At 46.4% G+C, this 14,050-nt stretch overlaps 1 pseudogene; it reads right to left on the bottom strand.

Annotated features, from left to right (window-relative positions):
• LOC143131801 (alpha-2-macroglobulin-like protein 1) overlaps nucleotides 1-14,050 on the bottom strand; it is a 29,916-nt pseudogene that overhangs the window by 1,747 nt on the left and 14,119 nt on the right.

The raw sequence follows: 14,050 nt of genomic DNA, 5'->3' as shown, positions 1-14,050 counted from the left end.
CACGCACACACACCCAGCCGTCAGCACACACACACCCAGCCGTCAGCACACACACACACACACACACACCCAGCCGTCAGCACACACACACACACACCCACACCCAGCCGTCAGCACACACACACACCCAGCCGTCAGCACACACCCACCCAGCTGTCAGCACGGGCAAACACTGAAGCTGGAGACCAGCTCTCTCACACACACACACACACACACACACACACACACGACGTTTAGAAAGGAAAGGTGTGTGGAGCACCTGTGTGGAAGAGAAGCCTCCATACGGATTCTGCTGCTTCACCAGCCAGTTGACGATCCTGGAAGCATAGCCCAAGTCTGCAGCCGTCAGCGCGGGTTTGGTGAGAACAGCTAACAGCACATAAGCGCTCGTCTCCACCGCCAGGGAATCAGCTTGCTCTAATGAGGACTGAGACCAGTGCAGGAGACTCCCTGAGAAGACATGAGCCGTATGAGATAAAGACACGAGCCGTAGGAGATTAGGAGATAAAGACATGAGCCGTACGAGATTAGGAGATAAAGACATGAGCCGTATGAGATAAACATGAGCCGTATGAGATAAAGACATTAGCGGTAGGAGATTAGGAGATAAAGACACGAGCCGTATGAGATAAAGACACGAGCCGTATGAGATAAAGACACGAGCCGTAGGAGATAAAAAGACACGAGCCGTAGGAGATGAAGGGAGCAGGTGCACGTGTTTGCTCATCAATGTCGGTTGTGGCACACTGCAGTGTCTCCTACCAGCAGAGGTCGCTACACTGTCCAAGTGTTTCAGCAGCTCAGCTCGGAGGTCTGCTTCCCCAGCGAGGCTGAAGGTGTAGGCCAGCAGAGCGGTGGTGTAGGTGTTGGAGCGCTTACTGGCGGAGGACTTCAGGAACCTCATGGTTTCTTGCTGAAGTAAAAAAATAGATTCTTTTTTTAAACCTTCTGGTCAAAGGTTATATTTGTCATGAGTGGTACAAAGGGGTATGACTTTCTAGTCATGTTCAGACAGCTATGGAAAAGAAAAAGCATCTGAATGAAACCTTTGATAGAGGAGATGGTTTGAGACAGATTTACCTACCGTAACAGTGCTCATATTCAGCTCAAGCATTGATGCAGCGATGTAAGCTGTTATTGTTACATCATCGCTTACACCCCCCTAGAAAACAATGAAAAACCCTCATCAACACTGAAAATTCAGCATCCATCCCAAATAAGGAGTTTGTTTATGAGTAGCATCATACAGGTCAGACCTTCATTCTGTTGTTGAAGAGTTTCCCCTGCATATTGAAAACACCATCTGGTCGAAGGTTTCCTCCAAGCCAAGTGCTCGCATCCGTTATAACTTTTGGATCGATCAATGTAGATAAAGGACTTTGCTTTTCCAAACGACCTCAACACAAATGCAGTGAGCCTGGGAGAAGAGATGGACACAACGCTGAGTTTGCTTCTGTCCAGAGGTAAGAGCTGTGGTCTAAGCATTGTATGCAAGTCATTTTAATTTCTATAGCACATTACATTCCAAAGTGCTTCACAGTTAAAAAAGACAGAGTTTAAAAGATGATTCAAGCATCAACTACAGCTGACACCTCCAGACAAAAACAAAACAAGAGAGAGACAGACGTATAAATATACAGACAAAATACAAGTGGCATCAAATCCATAGTTCCACAGGCTCAGTGGCTGTTAAAAGCAAGTCTGAAGAGATGGGTTTTTTTATTATATAATTACATTTTTTGGTCTTTTTATGCGTTTAATGATAGGACAGTGGAGAGTGACAGGAAGTGAGTGGGAGAGAGAGCAGGGGTGGGATCCGGAAAGGACCACGGGGCGGGAATCGAACCCGGGCCGCCGCCGTACGGTGCAGGTGCCCCAGCCAGTTGCGCCACAGCTGGGGCTGAAGAGATGGGTTTTTAGTAAAGATTTAAAAACAGTCATAGGTGATGCCGATTAGAGTTCCGGTGGTAAGCTGTTCCAGAGGCGTTGCATGGATACTGAAAGCACAGTCACCTTTCTGTTTGCGGGAAGGGGGTGTGTCCAGGCGTGCGTGGAATCAGAGCTAGTGAGTGGAGCTGAGCGGTGCGAATATCCCGCTCCTCGCTCAGGTGGCTGACCGCTCGGCCGCTCCTCGCTCCGGTGGCTGTTCACTCGGCCGCTCCTCGCTCAGGTGGCTGTCCACTTGGCCGCTCCTCCGCTCAAATGCACATCAGGCCGCTCCGCTCAATCTCGCTCCACTTCAAAATCCTCCCGCTCCAGTGAAATCGCTCCAGGCTCGCTCCAATTTAAAAGAGGGAGAAATAATCTACAAGCCGAATCGTCACCTTAGAAAACGTAAATCCCAAAGATCTAAGAGCAACGGCAATGTCACTATAGAACATTTATTGTAAAAGATAATGCAACACAGACAGTGCAACAACGAACAAGCTTGGTAACGTCAATACACATAAACCTAAAACTAAAAGGATCAGTGGGATTAATTGCCTAAATAATACAGGTTTAGCATCCAAGTTATACTTCAGCCTTAGGCTACTTGATATGAAGCATATTCTAATTGCTCACGTTTTTGCTCTCCGTAACGCTCATGTTTCTGCAAAATTCCACATCTTCTTAAATTCCAAAATGAATCTTTACTCACTGGAACCACCACATGGTTGTTCTTGCTCTACATTATTAGCATCTAGTTGTTTTGTAGGAATAGTACGCTTGTACAGTAGGCCCTAGGCTATGACTTTCAGTTTCCTTTCTAAAATATTTAGCAACTCCATCCCTAACGAAGGTACTATGGCCAATATCTTTGAAATGTAACGCTCTTGGTTTCATTCCGAAGACATGAAATCTGGGTGGATTTGGGCATGCATTTCCGCTTGGTGTGAGCGGAATCGGAGCGAAATTGGAGCGCAACAGAGGGGAAAAAGCGCTCCAACAAAATTCCATCCGCTCCGCTCCTCGCTCGGGCTCTGCAGCTCTGCGTGGGATGCAGATCCTAGTGCTCGTGATGGAGTGGAAAAGTTCAGCATGTTTTGGACATAACCGGGAGCACGCTCATTTAGTGATTTAAAAACAGTCAATGCCACTTTATACTGGATTGTACATTTAACAGGAAGCCAGTACACGGCCGGCAGTACTGGAGTGATGTGTTCCTGTTTCCTTGTCCTGGTAAGCAGTCTAGCGGTTGCGTTTTGTACTAACTCTTGCAAGAGATGATTCATCAACTCCAGTATAAAGGGCATTACAATACTGTCAATCTTAAAAGTGGCGCTTCTGTCCTAATTATGCTTTTAAATGAAAGTTTGACTCGGGTACATTCACAAGACGACCCTAGGTTGCATTTTGGTGAGAGTTACGCTTTATTAGCTTTAAAAACAGCCACCTGTTCAGTGCTCAGTGCAGATGAGGATCGGGGAGGATGCACTTGAGGCCGTAGAGGGGGAGGACCTCCTTGAGTGGCACTGTGACGTTTTAGTAGCCATGTGTTGCATCATGGGAAACGGCGCATTAAACGTTACTGATTTGTGGTCGGAGCATGCAGTATCTATTACATCAACCACGTCCAGATTAAAACCATGTGATAGAACATCAACAGTCTTGTGGTCTACAGGTGTCTTACTTTGTGAACCAGGATGGACTCACCATGTGTTTCCATCTCCTGTTCCAAACGTGCTGTATGCTCCATTAGGAAGCTTGTAGTTCAGCTGCCTCTGGTATCCTGTTGATTACTCATAATTATGTTCCAAATCACCAGCCACTTTATTAGGCACATGTGTTCAACTGCTCATTAACAGATATCTATTCAGCCAATCACATGGCAGTAACTCAATGCATTTAGGCATGTAGACGTGATCGAGAGCATCTGCTAAAGATCAGGGGCGTGTCCAGGGGCGTGGCCATGGGGAGGCACCGCTTCAAAAGAACGAAGTTGGCTTTAATAATATCAAATCAATAAAATTATCAATTCTCAACAAATTTGATATAGAGGTAAACGGTGAAGAATATGAAATGTGGCACATGGAAATAATATATTTCTAGAGAGCTTTGTCTTCTGTCATACTTTGGATGTTGTAGGTATTGTTGTACCATGTAGTACAAAAAAAAAGAATCAAATAAAAAACTATGATAAGTGTGTGTGTGTGTGTGTGTGTCCATACTTTTGACTGGTAGTGTATGCTATAAAGAATTAAGGCAATTCTGAAGGCAAAAGGGGTTCAACCCGGTGCTACAAAGGTAAATCGGAAATAGTCATTAGTCATGCCTACCACACAGAACTCTAAAGTTAGAGGTGCCATATTGTTCAGGGGTTCACTATCCAGGATGGATACATAATAATGAACATAGACATGTGCCCTCTACTGCCCTCTACTGTCAAAAGGAAGAGAACATCTCACCACTTTTGAGGAAATTGGTGGCCTTCTCCTTAATGTCTGCAGTGAGCTGGCCAGTGTTCTGCAGGTACTGCATAATGTAGATATTTGGGGAGAGGATGGCCATATTTTGCTCCCCACAACCATAAGGCATCTGCAGGAGGCTGTCGATGTTCTTCAGAGCGCGACCTATGATGTCTCCTGCAGGAGGCATGGAGTGTTGGACAAACATGGTTAGGATTTCAGCAGTCAGTCAGTCAGCCAATGTAAGGCTCTCTTGGACAAACATGGTTAGGGTGTCAGCAGTCAGTCAGCCAATGTAAGGCTCTCTTGGACAAACATGGACAAACATGGTTAAGGTTTCAGCAGTCATCCAGCCAATGTAAGGCTCTCTTGGACAAACATGGTTAGGGTTTCAGCAGTCAGTCAGCAAATGTAAGGCTCTCTTGGACAAACATGGTTAGGGTTTCAGCAGTCAGCCAGCCAATGTAAGGCTCTCTTGGACAAACATGGACAAATATGGTTAGGGTTTCAGCAGTCAGTGAGCCAATGTAAGGCTCTCTTGGACAAACGTGGTTAGGGTTTCAGCAGACAGTGAGCCAATGTAAGGCTCTCTTGGACAAACGTGGTTAGGGTTTCAGCAGTCAGTGAGCAAATGAAAGGCTCAATGTAAGGCTCTGCTGTGCATATGAAGCGTGTGTTGTATGTGACTGTTGGTACCTAGCACAGACACAGAGGCTCTGGCTGATCCCTTAACTACATCCCCTGGGAGGGTCAGCTCCACCTCCTCCGTCAGGGCGCCCCCTGTGGATACAACATGGAACTGAGTTGAGGGCCAAGCAGGCCAATGGCCAGTGGTCTAACACGAATAAAGGTCTGGCCAAATTACATGGACATAACAGTGCATGCAAGAATAGCATCAGTTTCCTTTTAACACAAGAATCTATTAATACATTCCATAGAGTATGCATAAGGACAACACGTGAACTATAGATACAGAAGATTGGAGCTCACCCTTTGGACATAAGAGCAAGCTGAAACTTCTAACCCTCTCGGTTCCTTCAGCCTTACAAGAGAGAAGTTACAGATGTTAGAAGTGTGATTTTAGCTCTAGAGGTTCTTTGGAGATTTTCTTGGGACTTCAAAATGACTGATCTTGTGCAGGACTACTGGCAGGCCTACCTTGACCTTGAGGGAGCGAGTGACTGCGTCTACGCGGCCTCTCTCTGGGACGGTCACCACTTCATTGCCACACAGAGTCTGGGACGGCCCAGCGGCCGCACTCACCGTCACGCTCATCTCTCCTGCAGGCAAGTTTCCCAGGTCAGCTTCAGCAGTGTCCACTACTACAGTGTCTCTACGCTCTCAGCATTACTCACAGAGTACAGAGAGCACCAGTCTGATAAAGTTGCCCACTTTCCTTTAACTCTCTCAGCGTTACTCACCTAATACAGAGGGCACCAGTGTCTAATAAAGTTACCCACTTTCCTTTAACTCTCTCAGCATTACTCACAGAGTACAGAGGGCACCAGTGTCTAATAAAGTTACCCACTTTCCTTTAACTCTCTCAGCATTACTCACCTAATACAGAGGGCACCAGTGTCCATTTGAAGGTCTTTCTCCCATCTGCACACAGACAGGAGGAGTACTGGCCATCAGAGGAGGGAGTCAGAGTGAAGTCTGATGAAGGGGTTGGAGTCACTGTGACCTACCAGAGAGGGATTTGAGTTTAACACACACTGTGACCTACCAGAGAGGGACTTGTTTAACACACACACACACACACACACACACGAGATGCAACGGTACACAGCTCAAGCTCAAGCACTAGCTCAAGTGCTTTTAACACCATGTCTTATTCTCTACATCTGACTATCATATGCATTTGTCATGTACACAGACCTTACTGTCCTGTATTGACCCTAGGCAGATGGGTCAGGCCCTTGAGTCGTGGATCTGCTCGAGGTTTCTTCCTATATGTATCTCCAATTCTAGGGAGTTTTTCCTCGCCCCTGTTACCCATGGGCCTCTCTTTCTTTTCTTTTCTTCCTTTCTTTCCTGTTTCTCTGATTGCCTACATTCTGTAAAGCGCCATGATACATGTGTAATGTTTCGGCGCTCTATAAGCACAATAAATTGAATTGAATTACACAGTATATTATTGAACAGAGCCATATATATATATATATATATATATATAAAAAGAGTTCGGACAACTCAAATCATGGGCACCATGTTTCATACCAACGTCGGATGATTCTACAATGTAACCCTGTGGGGCGAATACGGTATGTTGAAATAAAAAGCTAGAGAGGGAATCGAGTTTCACACACACACACACACACACACACACACACAGTTAATTAAGTAATTCAATCAGAACACACTTTGGCTACCAGAAGGTTCAAAGTCCTTATGCTCAGAGCATGATCTGTTGCTATACCATGATGCACTGGGGCAGGTAATTGAAAACTGTTGCAATACCATGATGCACTTGGGCAGGTAGTTGAAAACTGTTGTAATACCATGATGCACTGGGGCAGGTAGTTGAAAACTGTTGCAATACCATGATGCACTGGGGCAGGTAGTTGAAAACTGTTGCAATACCATGATGCACTGGGGCAGGTAGTTGAAAACTGTTGCTTTGAGCTCAAAGGTCTCTCCACGGATGATGGAGTAGGGCAGGGAGAGCTCCAGGAAGAAGGGCTGGAACACAGTGAGCTGAACTGGGGGGGCCAGACCGAAGCCCTGGGGGGACAGGCAGAACGCCTCCATCTCCCAGGTGGTGATGGTGTCAGGGACAGTGAGAGGGACTTGTGTTTCTCCAGACCCCCTGTGAAGAGCAACGTTAGAGCAACGTTAGAGCAACGGTGATGGGGCTGGATATGGGGAGCAACGGTGATGGGGCTGGATATGGGGAGCAATGGTGATGGGGCTGGATATGGGGAGCAATGGTGATTGGGCTGGATATGGGGAACAATGGTGATGGGGCTGGATATGGGGAGCAATGGTGATGGGGATCTAGTGCTGGAAACAGGATCCCTGATTCTACGTGGCCACTTACCCGACCTCTGCCAGTTCCCAGATCCACGTCTCAGGGAAGATTGTACGAACAGTCACACCAACATTTTCCGGCACTGAAGCAACTGGTGCAGCATTTGCAGCAATTGCTTTACCTGCTGCAGCAATTGCATACCCTATTAAGGAGAAACAAAATCATAGGCCACCTCGGGATACCCCATCAAGGAGAAACAAACTCCTACAACATGTGCAGCAGAGTCCTGTAGTAACTGCCCTCTCTGCTCCTGTGCAGCAGAGTCCTGTAGTAACTGCCCTCTCTGCTCCTGTGCAGCAGAGTCCTGTAGTAACTGCCCTCTCTGCTCCTGTGCAGCAGAGTCCTGTAGTAACTGCCCTCTCTGCTCCTGTGCAGCAGAGTCCTGCTCTCTGCTTTACAAATGGCTTGGAGGCCTTCGGAGAGGCTTGGGAGCCATTGTTAATTGCTATGGCGATGGCATTGACACAGGACTGTAGTGTTAATTGCTATGGAGATGGCATTGACACAGGACTGTGTAGTGTTAATTGCTATGGCGATGGCATTAACACAGGACTGTAGTGTTAATTGCTATGGAGATGGCATTGACACAGGACTGTGTAGTGTTAATTGCTATGGAGATGGCATTGACACAGGACTGTGTAGTGTTAATTGCTATGGCGATGGCATGGACACAGGACTGTAGAGGTCCTGTCCTCTCGACTAAGTCAGAGTTTGGGACACCGTCCCTCCAGCATACGCCCTGTATGGATCAAAGGCCGCGGAAATGGAAGACATGGAGGTGATGTTCATGCATCACACTTCATGCGGAGGAAAAAGAGGCCAGAGCAGCTGACGTAATCAGAGGCCTTGGTCAATGGTCAGGTCTACAAACACCAAGTAAAATGAGCCTCATTGTTAAATTAGGTTACAGTGTCTCAATTCAAGGTCTACAGTGTGTTTCATGTTTAAGTGCTCTTACGGAATCCCTTGTGGTACGTCTCCCCCCGGTACAGTAAGCAGTCTGGTGTCCCTAAAACCAGGTTAGTTACAGCCTTCAGCCCCAACCTCTAAAACAGACAAAGACGCAAAACCAGGTTAGTTGCAGCCTTCAGCCCCAACCTCTAAAACAGACACAGACGCAGATAGACTCCTCCTTCACAGATATTATGGACATTAGGATATGGACTTATTCTGTGTTCAAGTGCTTATTTTTCAGACCTGGAAAACTGCAAAGGCATCAGTTGCAGAAGATCTCCGAGGTCTCACTTTCAGACACTCTACTGGATCTTCAACTTCATAATCAACAAACGAGTCCATCGGTGGTAACAGATCAAAAACCTGGAGGGGAAGAGGAACGCATCATCACCCCCCTCCGCTCATCAGTTATCATTACACACCCCCCCCCCCCCTCCTCCTCCTCCTCCTCTCTTCAGGCCGTAATGGGCAGTAACACATATGGGCATCAGAGGCCCGGTCCCCTCTGGGTCAGATCTATGTCGTCATGGTGCTGGTAACCTTGTCAGCGTTCAGTCGTTTCCCAGGTTCCAGGATGTAGATGCTCTGATCCACAGCGCTGAGGCCGCAGAGAGAGCCAGGCTGAGCAGACAGCTGCAGGGAGCTCTTCTCTCCAGGAACCGATTTAGGGGGGGAGAACTGCACCGACACCTGTGTACACAACAGCATATTATCAACCAATCACAGAGCAGCAGAGGAGGACAAAGACAACTTTCCACAACCTTCATCTAGCGTGCTACCATGACAACAACATGCTCTACTGTGCTACCATGACAACAACATGCTCTACTGTGCTACTATGACAACATCATGCTGTAGTGTGGTACCATTACACCATTGCACTGTAGAGTGCTACCATGACAACATCGTGCTGTAGTGTGCTACTATGACAACAACATGCTCAACTGTGCTACCATGACAACAACATGCTCAACTGTGCTACCATGACAACATCATGCTGTAGTGTGCTCCCATTACACCATTGCACTGTAGTGCGCTACCATGACAACAACATGCTATAGTGCGCTACCATGACAACAACATGCTGTAGTGTGCTCCCATTACACCATTGCACTGTAGTGCGCTACCATGACAACAACATGCTGTAGTGTGCTACCATGACAATATCATGCTGTAGTGTGCTACCATGACAACATCATGCTGTAGTGTGCTACCATGACAATATCATGCTGTAGTGTGCTACCATGACAACATCATGCTGTAGTGTGGTACCTTGGTTATGAAGCACTTCTCCGTTGAGAAGGTTTTGCTGTCAGCCAGGACCGTCTCACTGGGTAAGACACAGTAGGCCAGGACCTGCACTGAGGGGGCCATCTCAGCACTGACGGACAACTGGAAAGAAACCTCACCCTGAGTTACTGGTGGAGAACCCTTCACTGAAGCTTCAGCAAAGCCATGATTAACAATCTGTCCTCTTGATAAAACCTGCAACAAACAAGGAAAACTAATGACATAAAGTATTCAAATGACTTTAGATGTCTGGAATGGAACCTGTATTCCACATACCATATAAATGACATCCACAGAGTCTGCGTTGAAAGTCTCCCCAGTGAAGGTGTACTTAATGGTGATGGGTACGTCTTTGCCACACTGAAGAGCACCATTTATTTTGTCATCTATTATGGACAGAGAGCTGGATGACGCCGAGTCTGGAGATGCTGTTCTTAATCTGGACACAGACTTTGATTCCGAGTCATAGTATGGGGTGTTATATGGTCTGTATGTGTCGGTGTCTGTAGTTAGGCTGGCCTGGAAAGGAAGAAGCATTAGAGACGAGAAAGGAGGAATGCCTGGATCTTCCACAAAGCACCGTCACAACTACACTAGCACTAGCTTGTGTACGACCTACACATCACACGCCAACACAAAGATTCAACTACACTAGCACTAGCTTGTGTAGAATATACACATCATGCACTCACACGCAGAGACTAAAATATACTAGCATTAGCTTGTGCACAATCTATACAGAACACGTTCACATAGACACTAGACGTAGCTTTTCTGCAGTGCATTCACTGATTTTTCCAGAAGACCAGCTTACAAAGAGCTCAAAGTCCCCTGGGAAAGGAGTCGTGTTGAGGGAGAACTGACTGTAGTGACCAGCTTACAAAGAGCTCAAAGTCCCCTGGGAAAGGAGCTGTGTTGAGGGAGAACTGGGCCACTCCAGCGGAGTCTGTGGTCAGGTTCAGCAGAAGCTTTGCATTCCATCTCGGACCTTTGAACAGATGGACCATCCTCCCAGCGATGCCAGTGTCATTGTAATGGGTCGCTTTGATCTGTAGAGAAAGGAAACGCAGTCAGTAGTGTTAATTTTGTCAACTATTTTTAATTTAGTCTTAGTCTTGTGACGAAATGTCCTTTTTAGTCTTTGTCATATTTAGTCATTCAAATATCATTTTTGTTAGTCAAATTTTAGTCGACTAAAAGTCTCGTCATTTTAGTCTAGTTTTAGTCAAAAGAAAACTAAAGGTATCTTAGTCTTAGTCAGTTTTAGTCAACACATTTTAGTCTTTTTTTTTTTAAAACAAATTATTTCTGATTACCATTTGAGTCAAATAGTGTTTCACACATCTCAATTTTCCAACAATATTGTGTCCACAGGGCTACTCGTCTGTTATAATTACTCATTCTGATTTTTTGTCAGTCAGTATGTTTACATGCACAGCTGGGATTTGACCATAGACAGTAAAAGATTTGACTGGACCACTGTCATATTCGTAGACCAGTGTTTCTCAAAGTGTGGTCCGGGGATCACTGGTGGTCCGCAAGCTATCCCAAGTAGTCCGCGAGCAGACGTGGTAAAATATAATATAGATGAGTTGTTTGCAATATTGAACCAACTGTAAAAACAGTTCTGCAACACTGTCTATGTAATATATGCCAGTTTAAATCATACAGTATGAATCCACACAATAAGCAAAGTGCAAAGACAATAAGCAAGGTGGTTCAGTGAGTAGGCCTATTGTGTAGACTATTTTTTTTTAGCTAGGGTTAGTTAAGTGGTCCTGAAACTGAAAAAGTTTGAGAAACACTGTCATAGGCCAAAGTATTAATGTTTTACTCCGCCTCGCTAGATGGCGATATGCGCCCAAACACAACACATTCCCCAAACAGACTCTCCATCTTAGCCATAGCTAACTTGCTAGCGAACTTACCATATTAGCTTACTTGCTAGCAAACTTTGCATCATCAGTCTAACTAGTTAAATAGTTGACATTAAATGATGAAAATTTCCATATGGACATTCTGGGGGATGTTAATTTGTATGAGAGAAGCTTCACACAGTGCACAACTGACTACCTGCACTTCTGCATGGACATTGTTGTTCCCACCAGAACTGTACGCTGCTTTCCCAACAACAAGCCTTGGATAACCAGCAATGTGAAGACCCTTCTCAACAGGAAAAAGATGGCGTTCAGAGAGGGGGACATGGCAGAGCTGAGGCGCGTGCAAGGGGAACTCAAATTCAAGCTGAAGGAAGCTAAGGAGGACTACAGAAGGAAGGTGGAACAGAAGCTGCAGGAAAACAACTTGAAGGAGACATGGGACTGCATGAAGGTTATCACTGGCCTGAAGAAGAACAGCAGCTCTGTGGAGGGGGACCTGGACAGGGCGAACCAGTTGAACCACTTCTACAACAGGTTTGACTGCCCTGCTCCAGCTCCAATGGTGGTGGTCTGTCCACCCTCACACCCCCTCAATACCAGCGCAACACTCACCTCCATCATCACAGGCTATCGTACCCCCACCATCACTGGATTTTGCACCCCTCCCCCACATGGCGATCACAAACAATGAGGTGACAACGACCTCAGTCAACAGCCATCAGACACACAGATCCCAGATGCACCCCTCCCCCTCCCCTCCCCTCCCCTTACACCACTCACCATTACAAAAGATCAAGTGACAGTCCAACTTAAGAAATTGCGCAGCAATAAAGCAGCTGGGCCTGACAGACTGTGCCCAAGGCTACTCAAGGCCTGTGCTGCTGAACTGGGGGAGCCACTGAAGCACATCTTCAATTTGAGCCTACGCCTTGGACAAGTTCCAACACTGTGGAAGACATCATGTCTCACCCCTGTCCCTAAGAAGCCACACCCTAGTGAGCTTAATGACTGCAAACCTGTCGCTCTCACATCACATGTGATGAAGACAATGGAGCGATTGGTCTTAGGCATGCTCAGACCCCAGGTACACCATGCACTAGACCCGTTACAGTTTGCTTACCAGGAGAAAGTGGGCGTGGACGATGCCATCACTTATCTTCTACACAGGACACATTCCCACCTGGACAAGGGGAAGAGTGCTGTGAGAATCATGTTCTTTGATTTCTCAAGTGCTTTTAACACCATCCAGCCCCTCAGATTGGGAGACAAGCTCTTGCAGATCGGTGTGGACGCTCACCTGGTAACCTGGATTACAGATTACCTGACCGAGCGACCACAGTTCGTCAGACTGAAGAACTGTCTCTCTGACACTGTGATCAGCAGCACCGGAGTGCCACAGGGAACTGTGCTCTCTCCAGTCCTGTTCACCCTGTACACATCTGACTTCTGCTACAACACCGAGTCATGCCACATGCAGAAGTTTTTCTGATGATACTGCAATTGTGGGGTGTATCAGGAACGGGCAGGAGGAGGAGTACAGGAGCCTGGTGGAGGACTTTGTGCAATGGTGCAAACTCAATCATCTTCAACTTAACACTTCAAAGACCAAGGAGATGGTGGTGGATTTCCGCAGGTCTAAGCCCACTCTGCTACCAGTCCACATTGATGGGGTCAATGTGGAGGTGTTGCAGCCACAGGGTTGCAGCAACAGCACGTAGACTAGCCTACAGGAAAGATATTGCATATGAACTCATTCGGAAAATTTTGAAAACGTAACAGCTAGATATTCTGTCTTCTCATTTTGTAGACAAAAATGGAGAGATTTTATCTTAGTTTTTATTTCATGCAAAACATTTCAGTCTCGTCTTTTTTCGTCAACAATAACGCATCTTAAGATAGTCTTAGTCAGTGTTTCAGGACATTACTGCCATCTCGTCATAGTCTCGTCTTAGTCATGAAAAAAAAGGTTGTTGACGAACATATTTCCTCTCGTCTCGTCTGACGAAATTAACACTAACGCAGTGTGACTTTGTGCTTTCCGCTGGCTAGTCTTTGCCACTGGTTCCAGAAATGTACCTCATAGCACTGATCAGACAAGACAACTGGCTGAATCTCCTTTTTTCGATCAAATCCTGCAACACCAAGGCCAGTGTCTGAATCACTTTCCCCTCACACTCACACAGCACCAAGATCAGTATGTGAAAATACTTAAAGGTACAGTCCATAAGTCTAGTGAAAGGTTGTTTGGCAAGATACCTGTCGCGGTGAACGCCCCTTCTCGTCGGGGGTCAGGCGGGACTAATTATCACTCACCTGTGTGCACTCAAGTAGAACAAAGATACGCACGTCTCCAATCCAAGCGGGATAGTTTGAACCGGCAAAACGCTAGTGCAGCGTGAGAAAGAAATACGTATTCTCATTGAGCTTTCCTGAAACTGTGCAGGATCGGGTACCAATTCAAAGACTGAACAGACAGCCGGTTTTTCACCTGTAAATATCTGGGCTGCAAA

The sequence above is a fragment of the Alosa pseudoharengus genome, unplaced genomic scaffold (assembly GCF_046254945.1).
Source record: "Alosa pseudoharengus isolate Yale_2024_CS ecotype anadromous, Long Island Sound unplaced genomic scaffold, YU_APseudo_1.1 YU_APseudo_1.1_scf_18, whole genome shotgun sequence".
In the NCBI taxonomy this organism is placed as follows: domain Eukaryota; kingdom Metazoa; phylum Chordata; class Actinopteri; order Clupeiformes; family Clupeidae; genus Alosa; species Alosa pseudoharengus.
The sequence above is the reverse complement of the archived record's forward strand: the minus strand, read 5'-3'. Positions and strand labels throughout refer to the sequence as shown.